General features: G+C 38.2%; 1 protein-coding gene and 2 pseudogenes across 1 annotated transcript in view; all 3 read left to right on the forward strand.

The window, feature by feature from the left end:
* The window catches only part of SLC9B1 (solute carrier family 9, subfamily B (NHA1, cation proton antiporter 1), member 1), a 121,692-nt gene that overhangs the window by 24,840 nt on the left and 82,676 nt on the right, over positions 1-14,176 (forward strand). The gene's annotated exons all lie outside the window — the stretch shown is intronic.
* On the forward strand, positions 9,382-10,618 carry LOC102840776 (annotated as a pseudogene).
* On the forward strand, positions 12,517-12,901 carry LOC102841157 (annotated as a pseudogene).

The raw sequence follows: 14,176 nt of genomic DNA on the forward strand, positions 1-14,176 counted from the left end.
AAAATTATTAAAACATTTATAATATTGTATATAAAAGGTCCTCATTCAAATTTTTATCACAGTGGTAGAAATCCTTATAAATAGGTTTATCAAACACAAAGCATGTCCCAGTCAACCATATCTTGATAAATATGCATATTCTCAAAGTGTGTACTGCCCAGATAATTTACTTAATTCATTCCTTCTCTCCCATATTGTAATCAATCTTTTCTTTTTTAATCAATGAAAGGGTCCTTCTTCATATATTCATGATTGTATTATGTATGTAGAGAGAGAGAGAGATTAAGAGACAGAGACAGAGAGACCATCAATGTCTGTCTTAAGATCTCAGCTCAGGCATTTCCAAGGGAAGATTCCACACACACTTAGTTGAAGTCTTGCTTCTTTCTTCATGACCTTCATGGTTCAACTTCTGCTCAAATTCTTGGAATTTCTGCATTCTATCATTCACTCACTCGACTATAGGATAAGCACTGGACTGGTAATCACAAGATTGGTAGTGAAACCCACCAGTCACTCTTGGAAAGCCTTATACAGGTTCACTATGAGTCAGAGCTGCATCGATGGCACACAGCAACAACAGCAACAATTGGGTCTGACTCATAGTGACCCTGTCCACAATAGAAAGAAACATAGTACAATCCTGTGCTGTCCTTACAATTATTCTTGTGTTTGAGCCCATTGTTGCTGCCACTGTGTCAGTACATCTTGTTGGGGATCTTTCTCTTCTTCATTGACTCCACTTTTCCAAGCAGGATGTCCTTCACCAGAGACAGGTCCTTCCTGATAATACATGCAACATATGAGAGACAAAGTCTAGCTATCCTTGCTTCTAAAGAGCATTCTGACAGTGTTTGTCTGCTATTCATGCCAAGAAATTTGTAAGACAACTATCTGGCTGACTGATTGGAAAAGATCTGTATTTGTGCCCATTCCAAAGAGAGGTGACCCAATGAAATGTGGAAATCATCAGACAATCTCTTTGATATCCCATGCGAGTAAATTTTGCTAAAGGTAATACAGAAATGGCTACAATCATATATTAACAGAGAACTTCCAGAGGTTCTAGCGAGATTCAGAAGAGGCCGTGGAATGAGGGATATCATTGCTGATGTCCGATGGATCTTGGCTGAAAGCAGAGAATATCAGAAAAATGTTTACCTGTGCTTTATTGACTATGCAAAGACTTTCAATTGTGTGGATCATGACAAGCTATGGACAACATTGTGAAGTATGAGTATTCCGGAACACTTAATTGTGTTCATGAGGAATCGGTACATGGACCAAGAGTCAGTGGTTCGAACAGAACATGGGGACACTGAATGGTTTAAAATTTAAAAAGGTGTGCAACAAGGTTGTATTCTTTCACCATACTTTTTCAACCTGTATGCTGAGCAAATCATCCGAGAAGCTAGGTTATATGAAGAAAAATATATCATCAGGATTGGAGGAAGACTTATTAACAACCTGCGATATGCAGATGATACAACCTTGCTGGCTGAAAGTAAAGAGGACTTAGAACATTTACTGATGAATATTAACGCCCATAGCCTTCGGTATGGATTATATCTCAATGTAAAGAAAATACAAATCCTCACCACTGGACCAATAAGCAACATTCTTATTAACGGAGAAAAGATTGAAGTTATAAAAAACTTCATTCTTCTAGGATCAACTATTAACACTCATGGAAGCAGCAGTCAAGAAATCAAACAACATATTGCATTAGGCAAATCTGCTGTACAAGACCTTTTTAAAGTGTTGAAGAGCAAAGATGTCAGCTTGAGGATTAAGGTGCGCCTGACCCAAGCCATGGTATTTTCAATAATCTCATATGCATGTGAAAGCTGGACAGTGAATAAGGAAGAACATAGAAGAATTGATGTGTTGAGTTATGTTTTGAGTTATGGTGTTGAAGGAGAATATTGAAAGTGCCATGGGCTGCTTAAAGAACCAACAGATCTGTGTTGGAAGAAGTGAAGCCAGAGTGCCCTTTGGAGGCCAGGATTGCCAAACTTCGTCTCTCATACATTGTACGTATTGTCTGGAGGGACCAGTCACTGGTGAAGGAGATCATGTTTTGTAAGGTGGAGTGTCAGAGAAAAAGAGGAAGACCCCCCAACAAGATGGATTGGCCAAGTGGCAGCATCAATGGACTCAAGTGTGGCAACAGTAGTGAGGTTGGCCCAGGATCGGGCAGTGTTTCGTTCTGTGCATAAGGTCGCTATGGGTTGGTACTGACTCGATGGCACCTAACAACAACAAAGAGCATTCTGGCTGTCCTTCTTCCAGTATAGATTTGTTTGTTCTTCTGGTAGTCCAAGGTACTTTTAATATTCTTCTCCAACATCATAACTAAAATGCATCAATTCTTCTATGGTCTTCTTTCTTCATTGTTCAACTTTCACATGCATATGAGATTGAAAATACCATGACTTGGGTCAGGCGCACCTTAGTTTTCAAACTGTCTGTGCTCTTGAACACTTTAAAGAGGTCCTGTGCAGCAGATTTGCTTAATGCACTATGTTGCAATGCTGCTTCCATGAGCAATGATTGTGGATCCAAGTAAATTGACATCTTTGACAACTTTAATCTTTTCTCCATTTATTATGGTGTTATTTATTAGTCCAGTTGTTAAGGATTTTTGTTTTCTTTACATTGAGATGCAATCCATACTGAAGGCTGTAGTCAAACCATCTGTAAGTATTTCACGTCCTCTTCACTTTCTGCAAGCAAGGCTGTGTCTGTCATCTGCATATTGCAGATTTTTAGTGACTCTTCCTGCAAACTTTATGCCACATTCTTCTTTACAAAATTCAGATTCTCAGACTCTTTGCTCAGCATACAGATTAAATAAGTATGATGAAAGGATACAACCCTGACACACACTTTGCTGATTTAAAACTATTCGATGTCCACTTGTTTTGTGCGAATGACTGTTTCTTAGTCTATATACAGGTTCCTCATGAGCACAGTCCAGAATACCCATTTTCTCAATGCAGTTCAAACCAACTTTGAAGTCCAGTGCATTATCCCACAGCACCTTTTTTTTTTTTTCTTCTTGATCATAGAATCCTTCAATATTGCAACCTGAGGCTTGAATTTTTTCTTCAGTTCTTTCAGCTTGAGAAATGCAGAACATGTTCTTTCCGTTCAGTTTTCAAACTCCAGGTCTGTGCACAGTTCATTATAATATTTGATTTTGTGTTCTTGAGCTACCCTTTGAAATTTTCTGTTCAGCTCTTTTACTTCATCATTTCTTCCATTTGCTTTTGCTTCTCTATGTTCAAGAGCAAGTTTCAGAGTCTATTTTGACATCTATTTTTGCCTTTTCTTTTTTTTTTCATGTCTTTTTCATGACCTTTTGCTTTCTTCCTGTATAATGTTCTTTATGATATTCCCCAACTCTTATGTTCTGCAGTCACTAGTGTCTAATGCTTCAAATCCATTCTCGAGATGGTCTCTAAATTCAGGTGAGATGTAATATTTTGTCTCTCATGGACTTGTTTTAATTTTCTTCTGTTTCAGCCTCAATTTGCATATAAGCAGTTGATGTTCTGTTCTACAGTGAGCCCTTGGCCTTGTTTTGGCTAATGATTTTGAGCTTCTCCATCGTCTCTTCCCACAGAGGTAGTCAATTTCATTCCTGTGTATTCCATCTGGTGAGGTCCAGGAGTATAGATCTTTGTTCATGAATCAAGGTATTTGTGATGAATGAGTCTTGCAAAATTCTATCATGTCACCAGTCATATTTTTCATTTATGGTTCCGTCGTCTTTGTCTTCAACTTTTGTATCTCAATTACCAGAAATTATAAATGCATCTTGATTGCATGTTTGATCAATTTCAGACTGAAGAAGTTCATGAAATTCTTCAATTTCATTGTCATTGATTTTAGTGGTTGGTACATAAATTTTAAGAATAAAGTAATTAACTGGTCTTCCTTGTAGTCATATAGATATTATCCAATCACAGATAGCACTGCACATAAAGATAGATCTTGAAATGTTCTTTCTGATGATGAATGCCAGCACCATTCCTCTTCAATTTGTCATTCCAGGAATAGTAAAACATATGACTGTTGGATTCAAAATAGCCAAATCAGTCCACTTCAATCTACTAATATCTAGGATATCAACATCTTTATGCATTCCATTTAAATTTTGACAACTTCCAGGTTTCCTAAATTCAAACATTATACATTCCATGTTCCCATTATTAATGAATGTTTGCAACTTCTCATTTTGGTTTGTGCCCCATCAACAAATGAACGTTCCAAAACTCCATCCATGTCATTAAGGTAAGCTCTAATTTGAAGAGGTAGCTCTTCCCAGTCATATTTTGAGTACCTTCCAACTAGAGGGGTTTATCTTCCATCATTATATCTGATCATCTGATCGTGGTTTACTGCTATTCATAACGTTTCAATGGCTAACCATTCAGAAATGATCTGTTTCACCTTTTCCTAGTCTGTCTTAGTCTGGACGCTCCAAGGAAACCTGTCTACCATGGCTGACTCAATGCATATTTAAAATACTAGTGACATCTTGCATCACAGCAACACACAAGCCACCACAGTCTGACAAACTGACAGCTGAGGAGTGGTACATATACATAGACATACAGGAGGATAAGTCAAAAGTATTGCTATAAAAACCACTGAACCCTTTATTAAACAAAAATTACAAATTGTGTCTCCATATAGGCATATAGACTTGTTAGGGCAGTATTTACATTCTCTAACTCTTCCCCAAAGATTTCTGTTTTCTTCAGCTTTACCATGTCAAAAACAACAACAACAACAAAAAAAGAAAACTGTGCCAATTAACATAACATGGTCCACAAAGACAGTATTCTGTATCCTACTTTGGTGAGTAGTGTCTGGGATCTTAAAAATTCATGAGTATGTGCCACTATAGTTCAGGATGAATGAGTTTGTGTTTGTTTCCCCCACAGCACTTAGTACCCAAGGAAATTAGGGTATGTTTAAAAAGTAAATGCACTTAGCTTAAATAAAGGGGTTCTCAGCAAAAAAACAAAAACAAAACACAAAGTCATGAGCAGTTGTCTAAGAGGCAGCTGTTAGTCTCTCCTTATGCAAAAGAAAGAAGAGTGATGAGAACAGAAAAGTTTGGAATCAATAAATACAACAGATGAAACAAACATGGGACCATCAGTCTGCATGATTATGAGACCAGAAGAACCAGATGGTGCCTGGCTACCACTGAAAGGGATCCCATTAGAAGGTCCCATATAGAGTGGTAGAAGAAGTGGAACAAAATTCAAATTTATTACAAAAGATAAAAGAGTAAGCTCAATGGTCAGAAAGAGATTGGAAGAACCTGAATCTATGGCTACCAACCACCCTTCAGGTCTGGAAAGGACCTCACCCTCATGACCCAAGTTTCAGCCAAGTAGTAGATAGGTATATATGGGGACAACGACACTAATAAGGTATGCTCACCATGGAATAGTCAATCATTCAAAATCAGAAGGACAACATTCACCTAAGGACAAAGTTGAGAAGAGATGGGAAGGTGGGTAGAGTGGAAATAGAATTCACAGGGAGGAAGTGGGATAATTTTTTTTTTCTTGGCAATCATTGAGCTGAAGCAAAGTGTATAATTTGATGAATGTAAAACTGATGATCTTGTCTGTAAACCATCAATTCACAATAAAAAGTAAAAAAAAGTATTTCCCATATGTGTTAAAGTGCCTGGTATTATTGCATAGGTCGCCCTGATATGTTGTTTACTTTTTAAAAAATCATACTACTCTCTGTGTTTCCTTCAGGATATATTCTACTGCTATGTCTTCAAGATCATTTATCTTTTCAATACTGCAGTGTTTAACATCTCCACTTGTTTGTCAACTTGTCATGCTATGGTTTATTGTGTGTTACTGTGATGCTGGAAACTATACCATCAAAGTTTCAAATATTAGTAGGTGTTTGACACCATAGTGGACACGTATCTGTGTACTCAGTACAGACTATGCAGAAGAAATAGGGGTCAGCTTCTGAGGGATGAGCCACTGAAAAGCCTTATGAATACTAGTAAAACATTCTCTGAAAGATGAGAGCCCCCTCACCTGGAAGGTATACTAAATAGGACTGGGAAAGAGTTGCCTCCCCACAGGAGAATCTACCTTAATGATGTGGATGGAGCAAAGCTTTCAGACGTTCATTTTCTGATGTCTTAAAATAAGAAGAAAGAGCTACACACATCCATTAATAATTTGAATGTATACTGTATAAAATATGAATCAGAGAAAATTGGAAATAATCACAAATGAAATGGAACATATCAAGATAGATATTCTGTGCACTAGAGATTTGGAATGGACAGGCATTGGCCATTTTGAATCAGACAATCATATGGCTTACTATATACAGAATGACAAATTTAAGACGAATGGTGTCACATTCATCACAAAAAATTTTTTCAAGCTCTGTCTTGAGTACAATGCTGTTTGTGATAGGATAATATCTATATGGCTACAAGGAAGACCAATTAATACAACTATTATTCAAATTTACATACCATCAACAAAACTAATGATGAAGAAAAGAACTAAAGAATTCTACCAGTTTCTACCATATGAAATTGATTAATCATGCAATCAAGTTGCATTAATAATTAGCAGTGACTGGAGTGTGAAAGTTAGAAACATAAAGGAGGGATTGGATATGGCCTGGTGACAGAAAGGATTCTGGAGATTGGATGATCGAATTTTGCAAGACCAATGACTTATTCATGGCAAATACCTTTTTTCAACAACATAAACCATTATTATACACATGGACCTCACCAGATGGAATACACAGCTCAATATCATCAGCCAAAACAAGGATAGGGGCTGACTGTGGAACAGATCATCAACTGCTCAGATGCAAGTTCAAGATGAAGCTGAAGAAAATTAAAGCAAGTCCTTAAGAGCCAAAATAAATTTGGTCTTGCAAAATTATACCATCCAATCTCCAACATCCTTTCTGTCACCAGGCCATATTCTCCAACTAACAATCCTTCCTTTTTGTTTCCAAAATGCCACCTAAATTTAGAGACCATCTCAAGAACAGGTTTGACGCATTGAACACCAATGACTGAAGATCAGAGGAGCTGTTATAAGACATCAAGAATATACCTGAAGAAAGTAAAAGATCATTTAAACGACAAGGAAGAAAGAAAAGACCAAAGTCGATGTCAGAAGAGAGTCTGAAACTTGCTCTTGAATACAGAGTAGCTAGAAATGATGAAATAAAATAACTGAATAGATAATCTCAAGGACAACTCAAGAAGACAAAGTATTATCATAAAATGCACAAACACTTGGAATTAGAAAACTAAAAGTACATCTCAGCATTTTTCAAGCTGCATTAACTGAAAAATAATTCAAGTCTCAAGTTTCAATATTGATGGATTCTATCGTCAAAGCATTGAATGACACAGGAAGTATCAAAAAAAAAAAAAAAAAAAAAAAGGAAGGAATATACATAGTTATTATACCATAAAGAATAAGTTGAACTGTAGCTTGCAGGGACCTAGGGTGTCACTGGTTGATCTTGGTGGGACAGTCTGACATGAACTCCAGGAGACAAAGCAGACAGAATTTTGGTGCTGGACAAGATTATATTCCAACTGTTTACATTGATGGTAGCCTCAGAATCATGGGAGAAGTGGTCCACAAGCTGGGTATGGAGTTTACTGGGGACCTAACAACCCACTAAATGTAAGTAAGAGGGTTTCTGGAAGACAGACAAACCAAATAGCAGAACTGAGGACAGCTCATAAAGCAATTGAATAAGCCAAAATATAGACAAGCTCACTATTGAAACCAATAGCAAGTTTGTCATTAAAGGCATGACAGAATGGATTGACAACTGGAAATAAAATAGATGGGAAACAACCTCTAGAAGAGATATGGTCAACAGCAATGGTTTCGAGAAGATTGATCAAGCTTCCCAAGTAATTGGATATTCAGTGGAAGTATGTTCTTGGCTATCAAGGCATCAAAGGCAATGAAGAAGCTGAGAGACTGGTCACACAAGGAACTAGAAAATAAGACTTTATTTGCATTATAGGTTGTTTCCATCTCTCTTGGAGTTGGATTTGCTGATGGCAACTTCCAAAGTTTCCTTCCCTTTTTCTCATGAGCATCTTCTTATAAAACTGATTTCTCCATTTTATTCTTTAACTTTACCTACCATTAATAACAAGGAGCTCTGGTAGCGTAGTGGTTACGAATCAGGCTGCGAGCCTCAAAGTCAGCAGTTCGAAACTACCAGCTGTTCCGCAGGAGAAAGATGAGGCTTTCTGCTCCCGTAAAGATTTACAGCCTCGGAAACCCTGTACGGGGTCTCTATGAGTTGGAACCGACTCCATGGCACATAACAACAACAACAACACCATTAATAACAACCTTTCTGTCAATTAATTAAAAAATGGACTTTCTGCTTTAAAAAAATTAAAAAGAAGTTGATATTCAGCCATTTTAAGAGGTAGCATATGATCAAGAACCAATAGTACTAAAGGAAGAAGGTCAATCTGCACTGAATGCATTAGCAAAACACAAGGCTCTGGGAATTGATGGACTACCACCTGAAATGTTTCAACAAACTGATACATGACTGGAGGCACTCAGTAGTGTATGCCAAGACATTTGGAAGACAGTTACCTGGCCAATTGATTGGAAGAAATCCACATTTGTATGCATTCCAAAGAATATGGAAATCATCAAACAATATTATTAATATCACATGCAAATAGAATTTGTTATTTTTGCTATGTGTCATCGAGTCAGTTCCTACTCATAGCATCCCTGTACAGGGTTTCTAAGTAGTGGCTGGTGAGTTTGAACCACCACTTTGGGGTTCAAACTGACCTTGCAGTCCAGTGTTTGTTCTACAGCACCACACCAGGACTTAGAAGAAAATTCAAAAATAGTTGTAGCAATGCATTGGTAGAAAGCTGCCAGAAATTCAAACTGAATTCAGAAGAGGACGTGGAAGGAGGAGTATCATTGCTGAATCAGATGAATGCTAGCTAACAATAAAGAACACCAGAAAGACGTTGACTTGAGTTTTATTGACTATGCAAAAGCATTGGACTGTGTTGTTATAACAAACTACAGATAACATTGCAAAGAATTGGAATTCCGTTGTATTCATGTAGGACCTGTACAAAAACCAAGAGGCAATTGTTTGGGCATAGCAACAGGATACTGTGTGTCAAATATTTCATTTTACGTGGATATACAATCAGTGCTTACGTAATCATCAATCAAAAAAACAAATAAAATGTCTCCTGCCACTGGAGCGACCGTCCGAACTGCTTGCCAGAGGAGGAGCAGCAGTGCCAGCGTTCTCCCCGCGGGAGCCCCTAGCATGGTTGACTATATCATGGAGTATGACTACGATCCTATACATGATGATGAATTAACTATTCGAGTTGGGGAAACAATCAAAAATGTGAAAAACCTACAGGAGGACGGATGGCTGGAAGGAGAGCAAAATGGGAGAAGAGGAATGTTTCCTGATAATTTTGTTAAGGAAATGAAGAGAGAGATTCCAAGGACGACAATTTACCCATCAAACGCAAAAGGCATGGGAATGTGACAAGTCTTGTACAACCAATAAGCACCTACGGACTTCCAACTAGAAGTTCAGCCTCATCTACAAACAACAAACATTAAGAAGAAGACCAAGAAACGTCATTGTAAAGTTTTCTTTGAGTGAGTTCCACAAAATGAGGATGAGCTGGAGCTGAAAATGGGAGATATTATTGATATTAATGAAGAGGTTGAAGAAGGCTGGTGGAGCGGAACTCTGAACAACAAGTTGGGACTGTTTCCCTCAAATTTTGTGAAGGAATTAGAGGTAACAGATGATGTTGATACTAATGCAGCCCAGGACAATTCAGAAGCAGTTTTGGCTGGGCCTGCCACACCCTTAGAGGTTACGAATCGGGCTGCGAACCACAAGGTCAGCAGTTCAAAACTACCAGCTGTTCCACGGGAGAAAGATGAGGCTTTCTGCTCCCGTAAAGCTTTACAGCTTCGGAAACCATGTACAGGGTGGCTATGAGATGGAACCGACTCCACAGCACATAACAACAACAACAACAACCACACCTTTACCCTCCCTGGGGAATGGGAGTGAAATTTAGATTGGACCAATTACATAGCCAAACAAAACTCGAGGAATTGAATTTGGCGATATTTTTAAAGAAGGCTCTGTGAAACTAAGGACAAGAACATCCAGTAATGAAACAGAAGAGAAGAAAATGGAAAAGTCTTTACTCTTAAATCAGTAGGATCCAAAACTCAAGAGTGCCGAGGTAACAAAAACAGACTCTGAAGGCAAAAATAAAGCAAGGGAATATTGCAGAACATTATTTGCCTATGAGGGTGCTAAAGAACACCAGAAGTTTAGTTTTAAAGTTTAGTTTTATCTCTCCTTCTTTAGTTTTAAAGGAGAGATAATCCATTTGATAAGTAAGGAGACTGGAGAAGCTGGCTGGTGGAAGGGTGAATTTAACTGCAAAGAAGGAGTATTTCCAGACAATTTTGCTGTTCAGATAAATGAACAAGAAACAGACTTTCCAGTAAACTTCTGTCAATGATGATAATACTTTTTAAAAAAACCTTTTAGCAATGTTTTTTTCCCAAAAATACAGATTTTTTTTTTTTTTTTTGCATTGTAACTGAATAGTTTTTATGAGGGGGTTCCAGATTTATATATTCAGATCAAAATTATTTTAAGGATAGTAAAACAAGACAAAGTTTCAGTTTTGCAGTTTATCTCTGTTTTATTTATTTTTGTCTGACATAAAGACTTGGCAATCTAGTTCTGTAAAGATTATAGCTAAGAAAACCTCTTATTGTGCTGTTCTACTTTGTCACATGGAGTTGCAGTGGATCAAAATTCACTTGATGACACCTAACAATATCCTCCCTGCCCACAAAACAAAACAAAAAAGTAGACTTTTTTTGCATTGTTATGGAACAATTTTTTGAGAACAATCCAGATTTATATGTTCAAATCAAAATTATTTTTTTAAAAAAATCAAATGATGTGTTACATTGGACAATTCTGCTGCAACAGACATCCTTAAAGTGTTGTAATGCAAAAATGCCACTTTGTGGACTGAGGTGTACCTGACCCAAGCCCTGGCATTTTCAGTCACCTCATATGCATATAAAAGCTGGACAATGAATATGGAAGACTGGAGAAGAACTGATGCATTCGAATTATGGTGTCAGTGAAGAATATTGAAAGTACTATGGACTCCAAGAAGAACAAGCAAATCTGTCTTGGAAAGAGTACAGCCAGCATGCCTTTTAGAATCGAGGATGGCAAGACTTTGTCTCACACACTTTGGACATTTCTTTTATCAGGAGGGACAGTACCTAAAAGGAAAATCTAGAGTAGACTTTGGACTTCTGATGTGACACTGTAGGATCAGCACTGGACTGTGAACCACAAGGTAAGCAGTTCAAACCAACCAACTACACTCAGAAACCTTATACAGCAGGAATAGGGAACCTTTTTACTGCCTAGGGCCATGTGACTATTTATGACCTCATTTGCAGGCCATACAAAATTATCAACTTAAAAATTAGCCTGCAACGTCATGCGTGTGGGGTCCCCACCTGGTCTCCTCCCTCCCTGCCTTCTTCGGATGGCGGCTGCTTATGCTGGACGTGTGGCCAGAGACGGGTAAGGATCACGTGGAACCTCGGCAACCTAAGACAGAGCCATTGCCATGCTGCAATGAGTTTCGATGACAGGTAAGACCTTAAAGTAAATGGTAGTCTGGCAACATCTTGTGTATGGGGTCCCCACCCGGTCTCCTCCCTCCCTGCCTTCTTCGGATGGCAGCTGCTTATGCTGGACGTGTGGCCAGAGATGGGTAAGGATCACATGGAACCTCGGCAACCTAAGACAGAGCCATTGCCATGCTGCAATGAGTTTCGATGACAGGTAAGACGAAGGAATTCACACTGACCGCCTAAGACAGGCAGCATCCCTTAAACAAATAATAAATAAGGGGGAATCTGTGGCAGACCATGCAGACCCGGACAGGAATTCAAGGCCCTGTGGGCCCAAGCATTGCAGACCATCCAAACCATAGGCTCCGAGGATCAGACTTTAGTCACCTAGCAGACATAGCAAACTGGCCCTCATCTGATTATTCAGTATGCTTGCTAGTAATCTCATGCATGAGCCCTGGATATCCACAGATAAATGTAAAAACCTTCCCTAGAAGCCGAGACTGTAAATTCCAAAAAGGCAAAGTTTCCCCCACCCCCCAAAAAAAGCTAAAGAGGATAGAGAGAAACACTGTTAACTGATGGTATATGGAGGGGATTATAATCAATGTAATGAAACAAGTTATATGAATGGTTGAATGTGAAACTGATGATATGCCCTATAAACTTTCACTCAATCTACAATAAAAACCTTAAATTAAAAAAATAAATAAATTAGCCTGCTACAATGCTTCACTCTCAGGTCAAAATGGCTGGCTGGTCCACAGTTGCAGCATCAGGCCGGTGGCTGGATGGTATCTGAAAATGGTATTACAATGCTGCAGGGTTCAATAAACTCGGATTAATGCGAGATGATACGATCTATGAGAATGAAGATGTAAAAGAAGCCATAAGATGACTTCCTGAGAAACTGTATAATGACCAGATGTTACGCATTAAGAGAGCACTGGACCTGTCCATGAGGCAGCAGATCTTGCCTAAAAAACAGTGGACAAAATTTGAAGAAGTGGAAAATTTTTATGTGTCTGACAATGTTGGCGAGTCAGGATTGGGATAAATTCTACCTTGAGCCATACCTGAAAGGTTTTTTGAGAAAGAAAAGAGAGAGAATGGGCAAAGAAATAACCATATAATTGAAATCTGTGGATGCAGCTGTCCTCAAAGTATTCTTATGAAGTTTGTTAAACCTGAAATGTATAATTTAAGAACTATTTGGGCTGCAAATGTATTAACTTTAAATAAATATCTATTGTAATCTTTATTGGATTTTTGGAGTACTGACCCTTATGAAAAATCTTGACTAGTAAATTAAAAAAAAAAAAAATTAGCCTGCTGTATTTGGTCAAACATTTAATTAACTCACCCCTAATGCGATAGCTGTCCTGGTGTGGTGCTGTTGGATAAAGCACTGGACTGCAAAATAAGTTTGAACCACAAAGTCGGTGGTTCAAACTCACCAGCCGGTCCTTGAAAACCCTATACAGGGTTGCTAGAAACTGGAACTGACTCAGCAGCACTTAACAACAACAACATTGTGATGGCTGTAACTGTGGTTACCTTGTCAGGGCCAGACAAAATGGTTTTGTGGGTCTTATGCAGCCTACAGGCCAAATGTTCTCTATCCCTGTTATACAGGTTCACTATGAGTCAAAACTGACTCAACAGCACATAACAACAACAGAGTAGTCTTTAGGACTTCTTTTGCCCCATCTGAAGTGTGACACTTCTGAGTCTTCACTGCAACCCTTGTGTTTGATGAATTTAAAGGTTTCGAAGACTTCTGTGAGCTCTAGAAATTATTCATTTTACTGTTCCTCAGTAATTCTTTCTTCAGAAGTTGCACAAGGAGGCTTAAAAGTTTTGTGGAAAAATGGAATTAAATGATAGTTGAAGTTTTCCATGAACTTTTTGAAGCCCCTTGTACTTGTCCAGGTTTATGGAGTTTTCACTTTTTGCCTTCACTCACTAATAAATTCAGCCATAAACTCAAGGGAGTCCATGCAAAATTCAAGAACTCTCTGTGTAATTCCCTCTCTCAGCTAAGCTGCTCTGTAAATTCTAGTTGCTTTGGATTCCTCAAACTCTTTTCTCTGTCACCTCAAATCAGCAAGATTACTGTGTTCTGTTTGTTTCTCTCCATCCCTGTACCAGTCTAGAAATTGACTCCAAGCAGAGAGGCTGGACAATGGTAGGGGTCACTTCATTGGTTTCCCTTTTTTCATTTGTAACAGTCCTGTGCTGTCTTTTATCAACCCACTGCTCTTTTTTTTTTTTTAATTTTATGAATGGGATTTTTTTTATTTTAAGGTTTTTATTGTGGATTGAGTGAAAGTTTACAGGGCACATCAGTTTCACATTCAACCATTCATATGACTTGTTTCATTACATTGATTATAATCCCCTCCATA

Source organism: Chrysochloris asiatica, unplaced genomic scaffold (genome assembly GCF_000296735.1).
Source record: "Chrysochloris asiatica unplaced genomic scaffold, ChrAsi1.0 scaffold00211, whole genome shotgun sequence".
In the NCBI taxonomy this organism is placed as follows: Eukaryota; Metazoa; Chordata; class Mammalia; order Afrosoricida; family Chrysochloridae; genus Chrysochloris; species Chrysochloris asiatica.